Here is an 18,189-nt window from a genome sequence, read left to right as displayed (position 1 = left end):
ATAACAGTAAAAAAAAAAAACCCTTGTCTACATTTCATCCCATCGTTAGCAAGTATCACATGTACAGCAAAGAACAATAAACAAAATAAAACTTTCTCATAAGAAACAAAACTGAAAAACTTCTCCTATTGAGTAATTTTATTATTCAATTACCTTTATTATTAAATGTTTTAAGTCTCCAAACTGGCTTGCCAGATGCATATTCTATGTTGAAATGGAGCCACATATAATGAATTTGTATCAGAGAAAATAATACAAAATAACACAAAAGAACTAAAAGCTCTAGGAGAAAAATAAATAAGAATAGCAAATGAAGAAGATATTATGAGATCTGACTGAAAATAACAGGTTATATTAGATTGGATTTATTTGAGTAGACAAAGTCTTGAGCCTTAATTCTATCCCTGGCAACTATGCCCATACATGTTTGGTCATAGAACACTTTACAACATCTATTTTACTTGACATAAGCCATAAAACTTTCTTAACTTCCTTAACAAACTTAAAGCCTACAATAAAAGCCCAAAAGCTAGAATTATTGCCAAGAAGCCAATAAGCCACTTTCCCAACATAACAGGGAAAAGAAAAATCAATAAAATCCCAGCTAACTCTAAGCAGACTGCTAAGTTCCATACCACAGAAGGCAGTGAAAAAAGAACAAAATCTAAAGCCTTCACTGTTTCCTACTAATATGAGCAAAAGGGAAAATCCTCTTCCAATCCAGGTTTGTCAACTGTACTTTGAGAGCAAAGCACTGGGTACAAAATAATGATCATCATATGAATTTCTACAGCTTTTAGGAATACTGGGATGCTCTGTCCTTTCATCATGTTTCTCCCAGCTCAGCATTGTGTTGAAGGAATGCAGTTCCAAGGTTGTAAATGGGGGAGGAGTGACAAAGTAGGCGATTAATGCAGGCCTTCAGATAGTACCAGTATAAAACAAACAGCATGCAATCAGTGATTGCAACTGCTTTAAATTCCTTTTAACAACAGAGCTTCCTCATCCTGTCTCAAAAATTCCATCTGAAAATAGCTTATTCTCTTCTAAGATTAAGTGAAGTTTCAGAACTCTGTTCTGGTGATTGGAAATCTTCCAATTTCCAGTCTAAACTTATTTGCAACTATTTGATAGTTATTTTTTACCTGTCTCTCTCTATGACAATCTTTCCTCATCCCCAGATTTATATATTCACATCTCGTCAGTCAGCTTTTTTCTTGTTTCATAAACTAAATTCTGCTTTCACAAGAGATCTCTCTCTTACTGAGATCTTATGAGAGATCTCTTGTGAAAGCAGAACTCCAATAGGGAACTCAATTCACTTGTTCTTCCTGTGAAGTTTTTTCTGCATCTCTGTTGATTCCATTTATCTTTCTTCAGCACTGACCACAAGAACTACCCATGTTACAGATTTTTCTTTTCTTACCAATATAATATACACTTAGGTATCCTGATGTATGGGAACTGCTGAATCACAGCCTGAACCTCACTGATTGATCACCTGCGGTGAGCAATGAGTCAGCCACGAGAGCCTGGCTCCACTTCTCCTAGAACCCATTTAAGAGCTGGCTACCAGCTCTTAAATCAAAGAGATCAAGGGATCTCTTCTGGGGATTCCTCCTCTGGAGTTTTGCAGCAAGCCCAGGACACAGGTAAGCTTTTTACCTATTCTCTTTTTGTTATTATAATCTGCTCTGTCAAATTCTCTTGTTTATTTCATAATTATAACATTGTTATATTCATTGACTATACACCTGAGCACTATTAAAATTTATCCATGAATTTTTATAGCTCTGTCTTGCAGCACTGTTATCATCTGAACATATCACTGTTAATCCAGCTGGATCTCCTTCCTCTTCTGCTACCTCCAGTTCATGAATTCTTACTGAATATTGATGAAAGTTCATGTAGAGGTTTTTGACTGAGGCTTGCTATGACTTGTTCAGGCTATTCTGCTATCACTTCTTATTGTACCTTCATGTTGTTCCACAGCCAAAAATGTTTCCTCTGTAAACATTTCAAAAAATACCTGCCATAAAGACCTAAATACTAATGATATGGTATCTTTCTAAACCAACTCCTCAACTAATCTTTGAATCTGTAACATTTAATAGCAAAGCAAGAGAATGCTAATCATTTCCCTTCCTTTCTTATCTATTTATCTGTATATCAGTCTATCTAGGGGTCTAGCTCCAACATATCCTGGTTAAGTAGTGAAGAAAGGGATTTGGATTTTCATGAAAAGTACTCTATTGTCCACATCATAGTCATTCATTGATTTAGAACTGTATCTTGCTGACAATGATTTAAATTATTAGTCTCATTAAAAGGGTGAGGTTATGACTTAAGGTTAGGATAGTTATCAAAAAGTGTTACAAGGCTAAAATAGTATCTGCATGCAGTTCAATTGTCTATATATGTAAGATAAAGGTTAGGAGGGCAGACATTTCAGTAACAACGTCCTACAGCTCAGCAATAAAATTATGGAATGTATCTTGCTTATGAGGATAACCTGACTTGCAATACAGATTTATCCCCACCCACCTCCTTTTACAACTATTTGAAGTCTTATCATCTAGTAACTTCTATTTGAGATGGTTTTGGCCTTCTGAAATTTCCCTGAATTTCCACGTAAATACTTAAGTCTCTGGTACTCGACAACATAGAAATTCCATTTTCAAAAAAGAAATGGTTAAACATCTTCAAGCAGAAGAAAAAGATCTTCAGTACTGTGAGGAAAGGTTTAGTTTCTATAAATATTGGCCTATTTCCTGTTCATTTGAAAATATCTGTAATGTGGGATGCATGTCTGTACAGTAGCTAATTCAGAAGGGGTCATAGAGGTTTCAGATTTCCTTTTGGAAATTGCCAATTAGCAGATTCTACATTGAGTTCATTTTTCCTCAGTGGCACATCATTGTAGAATGACAAATTACAGGAAGATATTTAATACTATATCATAAATGATGACAAAAATTCAAGCAACTTTGGGTGGGCTTCAATTGAAATCAAATGTTTTGACATTAATCTTCCTTGTAATAAGATACGTTTCACAGATAGCTACTCCATGGCACAAGAGTTCTAATAAGCAGGAGTTCTAGGAATACTAATAAACATGGAAATAAAAGAGGTCCAGCCCTATACATAAAAAGCCCCAAATGCACGTATGTGGTCTGAACTTTTCAAGAGTATGATCAAAGCTAGGCAGAGTGAATGGAAAGGCTCTGGAACAGGCCTGATGTGTTGACAGCTAGAGAGATGCTCTGAAACCATCTGAAAATAAATTCAAGCTCTGATAGGGCACTCTGGCAAAAGAGATACCATTGCTTCGTTCTCCTCCGTGTCAGGAAATTATCTCTGATCTGTCAGTGCTGGTTTCTCATTTTAGTGTTTACGTTTCTGGCTCATCTCTCACCAAATGGTTTTCCTTTGTATATATGACAATTGATTAGTAATAAAAAGTAACAGGGTTATAAAAGTAGCACACTATCTATATTATGAAATATAATATGTATCTATAATATGAAATATTCTTGCACATAGCCAAGTCTAATCTACTTCAAGTAATATCCACCACACAACAGATAAAGCAAAGAGCCAAATTAGTTTCTGCTATCATGGGGCCTTTGTACTTTAACATTCCTTTATCCAGTCTCAGCATTTCTAAGAAATTTTTAACTTTCTCCTGGGCTCTGATCCACCTTAAAAGCAGCAATCATATTCCAATCGATTTGGTGAGATGAATGTTATTTACACTTCAGTTTACACCTTTTTCTAAGATTTCATAAGAGAATAAATCCACACTTCCAGGGATGGCTGTGCATGAGGAAGTCTTGGGCTGTTAAGCAGAAGTGTTAGACACGTATGGGAATGTATTAGTAAGGGTCACACCTCCATCTTAAAATTTTTTAGTGACAGTGAGAGCATAAAAGACAGCAGGATAGCAAAGAGATTGATTGCATGTGATTTTTTTTTTTTTTTCCTTCTTCATACACGTTTTTGAGACTGCTAAGCACTGCTATTCAACAACCTAGACTGATCATATCACCATGGCACATAAGAGATTTGGGATTAAAGCTTTGAAGAAACTCCTTTAAGTTACGTATGTAATGTCTACACTACATATGCCAAAACCAGCAAATATTTAATGCATGCTTAAAATTAGAGATTACTAAGGCATTTTTGTGGTTCTCATAACATAAATTCTTTAGAGCACCAAGGTGTAACTGACAGCATTCTTTCAAAGCCATCATACCTGCATGAGTCAGGTAGAAAGAATCTTGCGATGACTGCACTAAAATGAAACAGATAAACACCAGTGCATCATATCACTTTTATTCTTGACTCCTTCCTTCCCTTTTTTCCTGCTTTTTCTCACATGTAATGTCAACAGTTTTCCTGGCCATCACAGAAATGACAATCATAAAATGGCTTACATTAGAAAGGACCTCAAACTCAGACTGTCTAGTTCCAACCCCTGCAATGGGCAGGCTTGCTACACACTGAATTAGACTACCCAAGACCCTGTCCAACCTAGTTTTGAATGCCTCCAAAGATGGAGCATCCATGGTGCCTCTGTGCCACTGCCTTGCCACACCCTGCGTGAAAAATTTCCACCTAATATCTAATCTAAACCTCCTCTCTTTTAGCAGAAATTCATCCCTTATTTTTATAAAAATTGGTCTCCCTCATGTTCATGAGCTCTCTTCAAGCACTGGAAGGGTGTAATGGGGTCTCCCCATTATCTTCTCCAAGCAAAACAAGTCAAACTCCCTTAATCTTCATAGGAGAAATGCTCCAGCCCACTGATTGTCTCTGGATCCACTCTATAGCTGTATAATCAAAGAATATTAGGCTGTTATAATCACAAAATAAACAAGAGAGTTAGGCAAAGTAGACCATGATAACAAAAGAGAACAAATAGAAGGCTTACCCCTATCCCGGGCTCACCCACAAAACACCAGTAGAGGTGATCTCTAGAAGAGATCCTTTCCCCTCCTCCCCCTAACCAGCTCTTAAATAGGTCTAGGAGAGGTGCAGCCAGGCTCCACCCTTTCCAGCAGCACAGGAGAATTGCCTTCACCTGTGCTCCTCTGGCTGACTCATGGCTCAGCTCAGGTGATCAATCAGAGGTTCAGGCCGTGACTCAGCAGTTCCCATACAATAGTCTACATTCTACATTCATACATACAGTCAGCCTGTATGCATATCTGGGATTGCCCCGATAAAAGTGCAACACACTGTGCTTGACTTACTTAAATCTCATTAAGTTTGCATGGGTCCACTTTTCAAGCCTGTCCACATCCCTCTGGATGGCATCCCTTCCTTCTGTTTTATCAACTGCAGCACTCAGTTCAGTGTCAGCAAACTTGCTAAGGTTCACTTAATCTTACCATTTAGCTTGCTGATAAAGCTAGTGAAGAGCACCAGTCCAGAGGTGGAACCCTGAGCTGCACTACTCATGACCAGCCTCCACATGGACATAGAGCTGTTGTCCACAACACTCTAGCTACATTCATCCAAACAGTTCCTTACCACTGAATAGTTCAGCTTTTAGATTCATATCTCTTTAATTGAAGGATAAAACTTCCTGAAGAGAGGTTGTGATGAGGAGGGGTTTGGCCTCTTCTTTCAAGCAACAAACAGGACTCAAGGAAATGGCCACAAGTTATACCAGAGGAGGTTTAGATTAGACATAAGGAAAAACTTTTTCTCTCAGAGAGTGGTCAGGCACTGGAATGTCCGGCCCAGGGAGGTGGTGGAGTGGCCATCCCTGGCAGTGTTCAAGAGGTGTCTGGATGAGGAGCTATGAGATATGATTTAGAGGTTTGTAATAGCAATAGGTAGTGGCAGGACAGTTGGACTAGATGATCTTGAAGTTTCCTTCCAAGCTTGTGATTATATGATTATATAAGGATGTGGTGGGGGACCACAGCAAAGGACTTGCACAAGTCCAGGTAAATGACATCAGTTGCCCTTCCTTTGTCCAGTGATACCATCACTCCATAGGTGAGCAAAAATTGAGAGGTCTCTGGGCTTGTTTGAGTTGCAACTCCTGCATCTCTTCATGGCCTTCTTTGTATCTGTCCAAAGTTCCAGAATGCTGGTCAGGAGGCGAAATCTGGTCTTATGGTCTTAACCATCTTGGTTATGCTGGAAACTCCCCTGTGCCAGGCAAGCTGATGCAGTTATATCAGCTTCATGCTTTCAGAGGGTTCCTTCAGGACAGCTACCCAATTGCCTGTAAAGCCTGACTTTGCCTTTGTAACAGTAACATGGTGTACAATGCCAACATTCACTAAAAGTCTGACTCACTCAGAATTTCATTGGGAATCATTTTTCTTATGAACTCCACGTAGTTGTGGTCTCTGCACTGTTGTGATCAGCATGCTATGTTTTGGCCAGATCCTGAGCCAAATTGAAAGAGAACTCTGTAATACCCAGTCCTCCTCTCATGGCATAGAAACGTATTCTGTGTTCAAAATCAGTAGAGCTAAAAAATCAGCATGACCTAGATTCTCAACTGCAAAGCAGTGGTGGCTGCATCCTTGCTTGGTACAAGCCTGCTGTGTTTGAGTAAGGCTGCTGCTTTCTCATGATGTCACTTCTGGGTGTTCCCAGGAATAAGGGAAGATGGTGTTTATACTTGTGTTAACTGAGTTACCAGAGGGCTCAAATGTATTTTTAAAACTCTTAAGGCCTTGAAATTATCTTCACTAGTTGAACGGCCCCCTTGCATTTTTCAAGTGTTTTTAAATGAATCCTTCCTTGTTTTCATAAAGGAGAATCAGTGTCTATTTATCTATTTTCCTTGAAGATGACTAGGGTGGGGGGCTATTGTTTTGGTTTTACAAGAAGTAAAGATCTGAAGAAAGGCCAGCTATGGCCAATGGCCAACCTTATGATCCTGCTTGGGCGCTCACCATTCTATACACTGACAGTAGTAAATTCCAGTGTGTAAATTCTTGTGCATTTGCGGAGTCATACTGAGTTGTAGAAAATTTTCTACTTGAAAATTTTGCTTTGCTTTTGAATATGAAATGAAAAAGCATGGGTTCACAGAACAGGTATATTTCATTGGTTCACACTCATTTTGATGAATTAATTGCTTTGAAAAAAAAAAATCTGGTTGAATACAAACAGAAGAGATTTCTGTTTTTCTCATTTTCAGTTTTAATAGGGCATCACAAGTTTTAAAACAGTCTTCACTGAGATTAAACTGTTTATTGATGTACCTTTCAGTTTTGGCCAACCAGAAATTAATATTTTTAAATCTCCTAATTAAATAAGAAAGAAGTTCATGAAACTACACATCTGTATTTTAAGAAGAAAAATTGCTTTTCTGTGCTCTTTCCAGGTGTATAAACATTTAAAGTATTGTGAGACTTCAGCATTGCAATATGAAGAAAAGGCAAGAGAACATCAAGTACCTTGGCAACACATCTTTGTTGTATGCCACCAGCAGCTGAAGACCACTAAGCAAACTGAAGATCAAACTTTCCAGATAGAGACTAAGGAAGAGGAAAAATTAGAGACTCAAAGAGGAAAACAATGTGGGATCATAGTTTCAAGGAGGGATGACTGGGTTCAGGGGGCTGTTCCATTTGGGTTTGCAAATGATAAAGAAAAATCCAAGTTTTTTCTCTATCGCACTGCTGTATTTGTAGAAACATTAAGAAAAGGTATGAACTGAGCAAGTGCAGAGAATAGTTGTAGGGAGAGCATAAAACACATCTGTGATGTGTAAAACTGGTGTGCAAAGCAGATGACTGCCACTTCACCTATCTGTACACAGTGTGCTGCTCACTGGCTCCCTCAGTGCCAACACAGGCACTTGGTTCAGTGGGATGAGGGAAGTGCTGCGTGGGGACAGATCTACCAAGCATCTCTGTCACTGACTTTGAGAAAGAGGAAATGAGAGAGAGCTTACGAATCATGATGGAAGCATTTCTTCCTTTGTGAGATGAAGACCTATCTGAGGACTGTCTCTCCTGCTGCACAGGGTTTTCTCAGCCTTGTCTTCTACATCTGTATCTGACTGCCTGGCTTGACGTCCTATGTTGTCACATTGGCTCATCTCTGTCTATTCACATGGAGCCGCAAATCAAGTAAGACTTACCCTATAGAAGCCAGGGCTAACAAGAAGGGACTATTTTTAGCATAAAAGTGAGTTTAACGAATGGATTGTGGCTAAGTCAGCATGACAGCCTTGCAGACTAATTAATCGAGACACTGAAAGTGATTTTGTAACAGAGCCAGAATCACTATTACTCGAGGACTTTAGAGCAGGCAGATTTTGCAGTTCTGCTCTGTTGTCCAGCTGGAAAAGGCAGCCCAAATATACCTGAAAATCTGTCTGAAGCACACTCCCTAATGTATCCTGCTCCAAGACAGACAATACAATATTTCCTTGTTTTGTTTGGCTTCATTCCTTGTTTGCACTAGCATTAATTAGAACCCTAATTACTTCCAGCCTTTCCCTCTTTATTATTCAGAGAAGTGTCTAATAACTGCTGAGATGGATCACTCTGTACTGAACTGAAGCACTCTGGTTTTAGAGAAGTATTGAGACCCCTCTCTGTAGGGTGACAGGTGAAAATGCTGGCACAAAAAAAAAAAAAAAAAAAGTGACAGAAATCAAAACTAGAATCAAGACGTGGTCCATTGTTCATGGTATGATTCCCGGCCAAGCCCTGTCCACACATGTGCTTTAGGCATTTAATGGCTGCAAAGATTTTTTTAATTCTTAACATGGATCACTCAAAAGTAAACATATGAGGCTCTTCATTAGTCTCTCCTCCAAATTTTCCCAAAGATCTTTTTGAAGAGCACAGTATGTAATTCCCTGGAAGATAATTTTATAGCAAACAATTTCACAATCGGAGACTTTTCCCACAAATGAACTGGCTTTGCCTGCAAGACAACTCCTTTATGTTCTCTTTTTCTTTGAAGTTCTATTCAATTTGGCTGAACCCACATGCCTTTAAAAAGAGATTTTCTCCTGCAGACCATCCTGTTTCAGGAAGTTCTCAGCTCACCATTGCTGAGCTTCTCTATTGAAATTATTATCTCAGGAGCTGCTCCCTAGGGAAATTACTGCAATCCAATCACCACAAATGTAAATTAAATCAGCATCCAATATAACCACAGCAGTTTGTGTTTCTCCCCACTCCTTTCTCCCTATGAGGAATCTAATTCTGGAACTACTGGAATAATTTTCACTCCCCACCTCCCACGGGGAAATAGCTGCAGTGATTTTAGAGCAGATACAGTCTGTAGGAAATTACAGCACAGCTTAGCAGTGATGCTGCGTTCTCTTTCTAGCTCACGCTATTTCATGACATCAGCAGACTTCCTTCTGCTCAGCCTCCCATCTTCTCTATTTTTGTTCTGTGGACTTAATGCAGGGAATCCCACTGTCTGGGTGAGACCTTGTTTATAGTGTCCCACACTTGAAAGTTGAAGTTCCTCTGTTGCAGGTTTGGGAATCATCATAGGAGCTTAGATGTAGAGCCAGTTGACAAAACGTTCAGCAGCGCACTTGACCAGCATGGGCCCTGCTCCATCTCACAGCTAGGTAAAAGGTATAGTTCAGGTTGGAATACTGAAACATTAACTCAGAAAAGCACCAGGTTCCACACAGTAGCAGTCAATAAACCAAGGAAAGGGGAGGGACAGTTGTGCAGAAGCTGAAGTACTGATGAAGAAAGTCAAAAGCCTTTGAAATTAAATATCATAAGAACAAAAACACCTGGGTTACCAAAATTTTCATCTGCTTCCATCTGTCTTTATCCAAGAGCAAACTCAGCTCACCATAGCAAACATGTGCGTGAGAGTCTAGTAACTCAGATAGCAAACAAATCAGTGAAATGCCTCCAGCTGTGTTCTTGGAGCCGCTGAAGAGTCTGCATCATATTTCCTGAAAAAGTCAATGCTAGAACAAAGTCCTCTGAGTGCCCCAATAAGGTAATTTAGCAAGCATCAGGTACTATGCAGAAATGTGATGGCCCTTTCTTAGCATAAGTGGTAAGTGATGTCCATAAGACCTGCAATTATAAAACCTGGGATTACAAATAACACTTCACACTGAAGAGCTTTCCTATATTATTATTTATAGGAAAAAAAAACAAACACTCTTTAACATCAAAAATGTTAACCTAAAAATGAATAATGTTAATATAGTTGCTTCAAACATTAAGAGAATCCTTGCATGAGTTACTCTGGATATGTACAGTCAAGATTTAACACTTGCAGCAATATCTCAAATCACAAAAATTAGCATGGTCTTACTCTTATGTCATTTAACATAACATTTTAGTTGTTTTATTCATTCTGTATCAAAGAGTTCAAGTGCTACCATTATTACATTACTACTAATAAATAATTTTCAACCTTAGAACAACAGTCTGATGTAAGGTGACATTAAGAAAAAAAACCTCACATCAAAATGGAGTTCTTTATAATTCCAAACAACTCTGCAGATCTAACAGTATTGAAAGAATAGAGTGGCTTTCTCTTCCTCAAATGTAAACTACAGACTCATCCATTTAATTCTGCCCAGTAATTTTCCTTCTGTGTAGATCTTATAGAGAGTATTGTACAAAATATTTTTCTTGCATTACATAAGGAAACATTCAACCAACATCAGTGTGAGTAGCTGAGGGCGGGCGGGCATCACCCAGCAGTTTGTATTGACAGCCGTTGCTGTGCAAGGCACATAACTATCAGTGAATGTTGGGCTTTCATGTCTTTGAATTAAAATGCAATACAGTTGGACCACTTCTTTATTCTGTAAACTTCTATTCGGTAAGCTTTGACATAATTCATTTTTTCATTTTTTCATTTTTTTTTAAATTTTACTTTTCTTTTAAATTTTACATTTCTGAAATATAACTGCAAAATAAACTACAGTATCGGTACTGAGCAGCTTTACTTTGTCTCAGAAACGAAATACTCTGTTTACAGAATTTATAGGCAGCTCTGTTTTATTACCAAGAAGTGACTGAAAATTCAGAAAAACTCAGAGGTAGAAAAGACAGATGAAGCAGTGCAACCATTACAAAATCTCTAGTATGTAGTGGAGGTCAAAGAAAAAATCAGGCTAAATTTTGTAAATTGTGTACTTAGGAATAGCAAGAAGTAGTGAAAAAGTGCATTTAAGTGTGCAGCTGTATTCCAAAGGATGGCATCATCCAAGGAGTGATAGAGGCACAGACTGGTAATGTAATGTAAGCAATTAGTTCTGGCAGCTACAAAAGAACTGGTGAAGCAGAAAAATCAGTCTCAAGAACTAATCTGTATCTGCACAATAGCAATGTCTTGATAACACATCTGAAACATGGCAGCTCAAACAGACAGGCCAGAAGACCTATATGGATGCCTCAGATAGCTGTCACCCACTAATGACTCTGAGTGTCAGGTGGAAGCAGAGAATTATCATTTGGGAAATATAAAAGCGAATATAGACAAACCATCTACCACTTAAAAATAAATAAATGTAAAATGTGCCTCAGAGCATGAGGTCAGACAAAAACATTACTTACGGTTCAATTTTCCCAAACTACTCTCTTAAGCTGTTTGTTCTGTATCTGTACATGTAAAGTATTCTATGCATTGTGAGAGCACCCTGTACACCCTGGAGGCTCTGCCTCCACAAATCATTTATCTAACATTGTACAGATGTGTCATTCAAACAATAGAATTGCAAATTAGGCTTGCTTATATTAGTAATTTTGCTGTAAGCAGTTCTTTGGATAGAGTACCGCATGCAGCTGTCCCTATCAGCCTCTTTCTAGGTGACCCTGACCAAGTCTTTTTCCCATTTCTCCACCCTTAGAAATGCAACACCAACAGTGACAGTCACTGAAATACTCTGAGCACCATGCAATCGATGATCCCATTCTGACACCTTTTACATCACCCATGAGCAAGGCAAGCACAGGGATGCGAGTCTATAATAGCACATAGGGTATATAGAGCAGCATCTGTGTTGGAGGACTTCTGAGGAGGTCTCCTGGCTGACCCAGCTTACCTTGGTTCAGATCAAGATATGCTTGGGCAGGTAGCCCAGGGGTTTCTTAGGCTCAAACACGCTCACTGAGGGAGCACCGGCTGTATCAGGTAATAGCTGGCTTAGGTTAAATCCCCCAAGTGCGGATGCAGTGCGGATCTCAGCACTGACAGTTTCATTGTAATTCACTCCTGCTGTAACCTGTTAGTTAATGTAGACATAGCCTACACTGATTAAAATCAGTCCAAGTCTCTAGAATAAATGAGACATGAGAACCAATCATTTTCTGTGGAGTGCGAACTCCTTTATGGATCTGCTGATGTCTAAAAAGGCTGAGCTCATGCTGTTGCCTGGGAAGTTACTGAAATCTCACTGCTTGCCCCACTGCCTATTTCTCTAAGAGACAAGAATGTAATGTTCTGGATATCTTCTATAATATCTGATAAAAAAAAATTGGACAGAGGTACTGTAGGCTGTTGGGAGGTAAAAGGATGGAAGGAAGACAGCTTTTCAAAGATAGGCTAAAACACTATCTTGGTTGGTTGGTGCTGATGTGTCCAAAGTGCCATGGGAAAGCAGACCACACATACCACAGTTTTCTAATAACTTTTGCAATACCTGTATTTTGATATTAAATGTAAGACTGATTTTCCTCTTCAAAATGTATTCTGCTAGCAGTGACTAGAACACAAGTCTTCTGTCTTACACTAAAGGTTCATCTAAAATTCCAACCCTGTCTTCATCGCTTCGAAGAAAATTACAAATATTTTTTAGAAGCCCTCAGCAGGAGAGTATCATTCAACTCCCGATAAAGTAGAAGCTCACACTTGAAAAATTATTTCAGAAAATTATTAATTTCTCAAAATTTCACAATGTAGCATGCAAAGATTTTTACATGACAGGAACTTCTTTTAAAAGGGCTTACTATTTTGAACATACAACTAAACTTGTAATTGAAAAAAGTAGCATGACAGTGGATGGAGTAAGTCTTTAAGAATTTACTTTAAAATTACATTCAATTGACAATAATTAAATTTAAAATTCAGAAAAGCAGAAAGAAAACTTCATGTTGACCAGTAAGACAGGCCATTCCAGTTTGAAAAAGTAGCTTAGTTCAGCCTTAACTACAGACCACTAAGTGGCATTCGTATGACTGATAGCTAAAAAAAACCTCAGCTCTCTTCCTCTACAACCAATTGAAAAGAGGAAAATACATTGTTTAAATCATCATTTAAAAGAACAAAATCCCTATTTGGATTTATTTTTTAAATTACCTCAAATTCCAAACTGCCCAGAACTATTTGTACATCTTTCAGAAGGTAATTGCTATTCAGTTGTAAAAGAAGTGGACATCAGCAATGAATTTTATCATTTAATTATTTCACAAAATGCCTGCTGTACTGTACTGTAACTACCTACTTAAAACAAACCTGGGCAGGGCGGGTAGGGCTGGTGGTCCCTGATAAGTTGCATGGATTTGTCGTATCCTCTTAAGCCTGGGAAGTTTTTTATTGCTACTTGGCAGAAGTGCAGTGTAAGAGATTTGATAGAAGACACACTGAAAGGGCAAAAGGGCTGCAGTAGATTACATCCTACAGAAAGGACATGACAGTGTCCTTTCAGAGATAGTGCTACTCTATTCTAGCCTTGAGGATGTGTAGGATATCCATGGGTATGGTGACTTGAGATCCACATGGGTGTGTGCCATCCTGTCCTATGGGAAAGTCCTGAGTCTGACTGCACACCACCACGAGTTCTCTTTTACCAGCTCTCATCTCCCTGTGCCTTCCAGAAAGCTTACTTCTTTGACATACATAAAATGGCAAGAATTACCTTAAATTACAGATGCATTATTTTCTCACCTATCTTAGTAGCCTTCTTGCAGAAAGCACTTTTGTAAATGTCATGATGCACTGGAATCAATCGTAGTACATACCCTTTAAATAAAACAACAAAGTAATTCCTGAGAGCCATGGTATTTCAAGACATCCAGGGTAAACACAAAATTTTATTGGTGCTTGGGTTTATTCTCAGGTGATCTGACAAGAAAGCAAAATGAGAAAAATCTGTGGTTGTAGCTGAGATAACTGGAAGGAGATTTTACTATGTATGTATTCTAGTCTCCTTGGGAAGAGGAGATAAAGCCGAGTGTGGTTTTCCCAAAAAAGTGTGTCCAGAGGATTACTTCCTGCTTAATAGCACATAACGAAATGTGTCTAAGTTTCTCATATGGAATATTATTTATGAATTGGGGGAAAAGATAAAATTAATAGGAACATCAAAGATGTGCTGAAAAGTTTCCTGATTAAATATTATCTGACCTCCAAATGTTCTTCCTCTGCATTTCCTGCAGCAGTTTGGCTATCCATCAACCCGTTAACTGCTTCTTCTACAGAAACGCAGATGTCAGGTTTAAAAATACCTGAATCAGATCTTGAATTTTTACTTCACATTGATTTAAATCTGATTCAACAACGTGATATCTTTTCTTAGGGACCATCTGCCCTAGTCTCATCTCTTTGCATCCCACCCTTGGCAAGAAGGTTTGGTACACCATTGATGCTGAGGGTTTCTCCAATACACCCATGAATCCATCATCTGCAGTATGGGGCAGAAGGACTGCGTGGTGTGCGTGACTGTAGCATGCTATGCTCTTGTTACAGCAGGAGTCCTTTTGTCAATAAAAGTCTACAGATCACTGTGGCAATTGAGCCGTAGAGATATTTTTCATTTTATGCTCACTCACACACCGTGATTCAAAGCACACAACAAACTGTAACAAAGGGGTACAAAGGGATACAATCAAAGGATTCAAAAAGACGTTTTCATTTTCTTTCTCTCACTTATACAGTGCCCCTTAGTTGCAACAAGTACCAGGTAAACTCCCCCTTTTTAGGTTTTCCACTACAAGAAAACACAGCTATATGACTGCGAGAGTTCGTCTCTACTGGCAGTCCTCCATATTCAAGGTTTTCTGTCATGTCAAGTATATCAAAACCCAGACATGCTAGGAGAAGCTCACGTCTGCAAATCCAAAGCAGCTTTCCAGGCTCCTCTTTAGGAGCATATTCTGAGATGGCATTTCACAGAAAGCAAAGATGGGAGCATGAGTAATAGTCTAAGTTAGACAGAATTTCATTAAAATAAGTAAAACATTCCGTGTACATTCTTAAGGAGTTTTATGAAACATATGTCAAAACACCTCAGTGATAATTATGACTATTATTCCTCCTGGTAGACTGTAGCTTTTACTACTGTAAGCAAAGATTTCCAGAAACATACCTGCTGTTTCATGGCTCCAGACTCTCCAGCAGGCAGATCACACAGGGTGAATTTGAGACTCCAGCTATGTGGCACAGCTTGCTGCAGGGGAACACAAGAGGCCATGAGAATGCTCTAGCAACCCAGAGTGAGAAGACATGCAATGAGCAGAGAGGTGTCACGAGTACAAGTGTCATCGATTAACAAGTGCTACAAAAAAAAAAAAAAAGAATGGGTAGCAGTTCTAGAAAAAAGCTATGAGAAAATTGCAAACAGGACAACCTCATTTTGAGTCAGTCAGGGGGATAAGATAGCAGAGAGAAGAGGGATCTCTGATTTGCAAAGCAAATTCTATGTATTTAGTTAAAGATTAGTCAAATAACTTACATAATTTTAAAGGCTCATATTGTTCTATATGAAAGTTTAGATTGGTTTATCCTAAAATAGCTAGCTGTGTTTGCTGAGCTAGTTTGATCATACAGCACTTTTCCATGGATTTAATCTTTATGTGCCCATAGAGAGAACTTCTCTTTTAAAGACATCCCAATAATATCCTGTGAAGACCATATACTTCTCTGGGGAGACCAGTAGCTTCAGAATATGAATTAGAAATGTAAAGCAATCTTCATCTTGTGCTACAGGTCAGAATCAGATGCTGCTGAAAGAGTCTAACACCCAGATACTTTTCAAAGAACACCTCTAGCTGTGCCTGGTGCTGAGTATTCCTGCCTCATCTGCAACAGATGAGTGATCTTTTCAGTGCCACAAAGGGATTGAAATCCTGGCATAAAAGTACCATGGGACAAGCTCTCCTCAATCATATCACTCTCTTACATGTCCACAAGGACATCAGCAATGACTGTGCTAGAATAAATGCAGTTTTCACAGAGGATGAAGATTGTCAGTGTTGTCAAGTCCCTGCAAACATTTCACAGAATCACAGGGGTTGGACAGGACCTCTGGAGATCATAGGGTCCAACCCCCTACTAAAGCAGGTATCTTACAGTAAGTTACACAGCAAAGCATAAAAAAGAGGAATGACGTTTTCTTGCAAAAGATTTTAGTTCTCATCTCATGAAGAATATTGGCTCCGTTGCAAGTCTGTTAGGCCAGAACCAATATAAATTAAAACATGGAGAATCAGTATACCAAAAAAGTTAACAGTAGAGTACAAAAATCAAACTTCTATCACAAAAAAGATTTTGTTGACTCATCACAACAAGTAGAACGTGCAGAATCAGAGAACAGTAAAACTTTAAAGGTGCATAAAACAACTACATGTGGGTTTAAAAAATGTTTTGCAAGTTCGACATCATAAACTCCAAAAAAACAGTTTTTACCTGCCTCAGGTTAAGCTCATTACTGGACTATGCAGAACATTATCAATATGAAATAAACTAGTTAATATACATATCTAGTATGAGAAAACTGTAATGAAGTGCCTAAAACATCCAAAGTAAATTCTACATGTTGTTGAAGGATGGCATTACATGTTATAGGAGCCTTTTATTTGTTACTGAGTTCACAGCAACACCAACAGCCAAGATGGAAGCACTACCTTGGTCCCTTACCAATACATCATGACAAATAATGAAAGTACAAATACTATTAATTCAACTGTACAGCTCATTATGATGAAAAATTTATTTGCAGATACCTCCTTGATTAATGCCTAATGCCTGGTTAATCTTAAGCATATCCAATAGGAAAGAAACTAAAGTCAATGAGAGGTACCCAATATCGGAGTGAACACAATTTATCACCCCAGTGAATAGTCTATGGCGTTGTTCACTGTGCATACAAACATACACAAACGCTTCCACTACCTCCCTAGAATAATGAAGTACCTAGTAAATGCACAAAAGGCCAGAAAACTCATGAGGCATATAGTATAGATATTTGCATAAAGAGTAGACAAAGACAACTGTGAGAAAGAGAGAAGACATGCCTGCACAAAAGAAATCTGGTCTGCTCTCTTCTGCATTACTTAGTGGCATTTTAGAACAAGTTGTCAAAATTGTCAGTGCTTTCTGCTTCAATGCACTTACTCAATTTCCTCAAATGTTTGGAGCTGCATTTCAGCTGGGCAGATTTTGCCCATACTAGTGCTTAAGAATGTTTTTTGTCGCAATTGTTGGTATCTTAGTTTTCTACAGTACCTCTTCAGAAGAATTATAAAGATGTGAGAAATAAAACTGAGGTACTTTGTACTCTACATGAACCTGCATTATAACAAGCCCAGTCCTTCAAAACATTTATGTATATTTAACCAGGTTTGAATCTAGGAGCAGATTTTTTTATGCGAGTGGCTTATCTGCAATAGATGATCAAATATTGAATCAGACCACTGTGTCATCCAACCCAGAAGCAATTAGACGAGGCAATGTGGAAAGACATGACCCTCACCACTGTCTGCAATCCCTTCCATTTGTACTACCCCAGCGTCCATAAAGAGTGGATTAAATATGGTAGGGTCTCTTCCTTCCAATATCTCTAAATGGGCCTCTTGTTCATGAATTTGTCTGATACTTTTTTTAATCCACTGATACTGTGGCTGCCCACAACTTCCTGTGGCAATGAGCTCCGTAAGTGCATTATAATATAGGTAGAATACTTTCTTTTAGCTGTTTTAAATTTATTTTTATCGCTTTCATTGAGTTCTTGCATTGTGTGACTGAGTGAATAAGAGTTCTGTATTTGGCATATCTCCTGCCTTTATGAATACTCCCTTCATCTTCCTCCTCTCAAAAGAGTCCCAACCTCTTAAGTTCCACTGCAGGACAGCTACTCCATTCATTATGGCACCTTAATCATCATTCTCTTTATTTACTCTAACTCTAGCAATTCTCTTTTGAGGCACAGAGAGTAGAACCTCATACAGTACAAAATGAGTATGTATTTCATGTATTGCAAAATGA

The 18,189-nt window shown here is 38.5% G+C and overlaps 1 long non-coding RNA gene across 1 annotated transcript; it reads left to right on the top strand.

Annotated features, from left to right (window-relative positions):
- Nucleotides 1-958: 958 nt before the first annotated feature.
- LOC128091517 (uncharacterized) lies at nucleotides 959-10,780 on the top strand. The gene is made up of 2 exons (XR_008211441.1): nucleotides 959-1,652; nucleotides 7,358-10,780. It is a non-coding gene; the product is annotated as an uncharacterized LOC128091517 (long non-coding RNA).
- Nucleotides 10,781-18,189: the final 7,409 nt, after the last annotated feature.

The sequence above is a fragment of the Tympanuchus pallidicinctus genome, unplaced genomic scaffold (assembly GCF_026119805.1).
Source record: "Tympanuchus pallidicinctus isolate F22 unplaced genomic scaffold, pur_lepc_1.0 scaffold10, whole genome shotgun sequence".
NCBI lineage: Eukaryota > Metazoa > Chordata > Aves > Galliformes > Phasianidae > Tympanuchus > Tympanuchus pallidicinctus.
The sequence above is the reverse complement of the archived record's forward strand: the minus strand, read 5'-3'. Positions and strand labels throughout refer to the sequence as shown.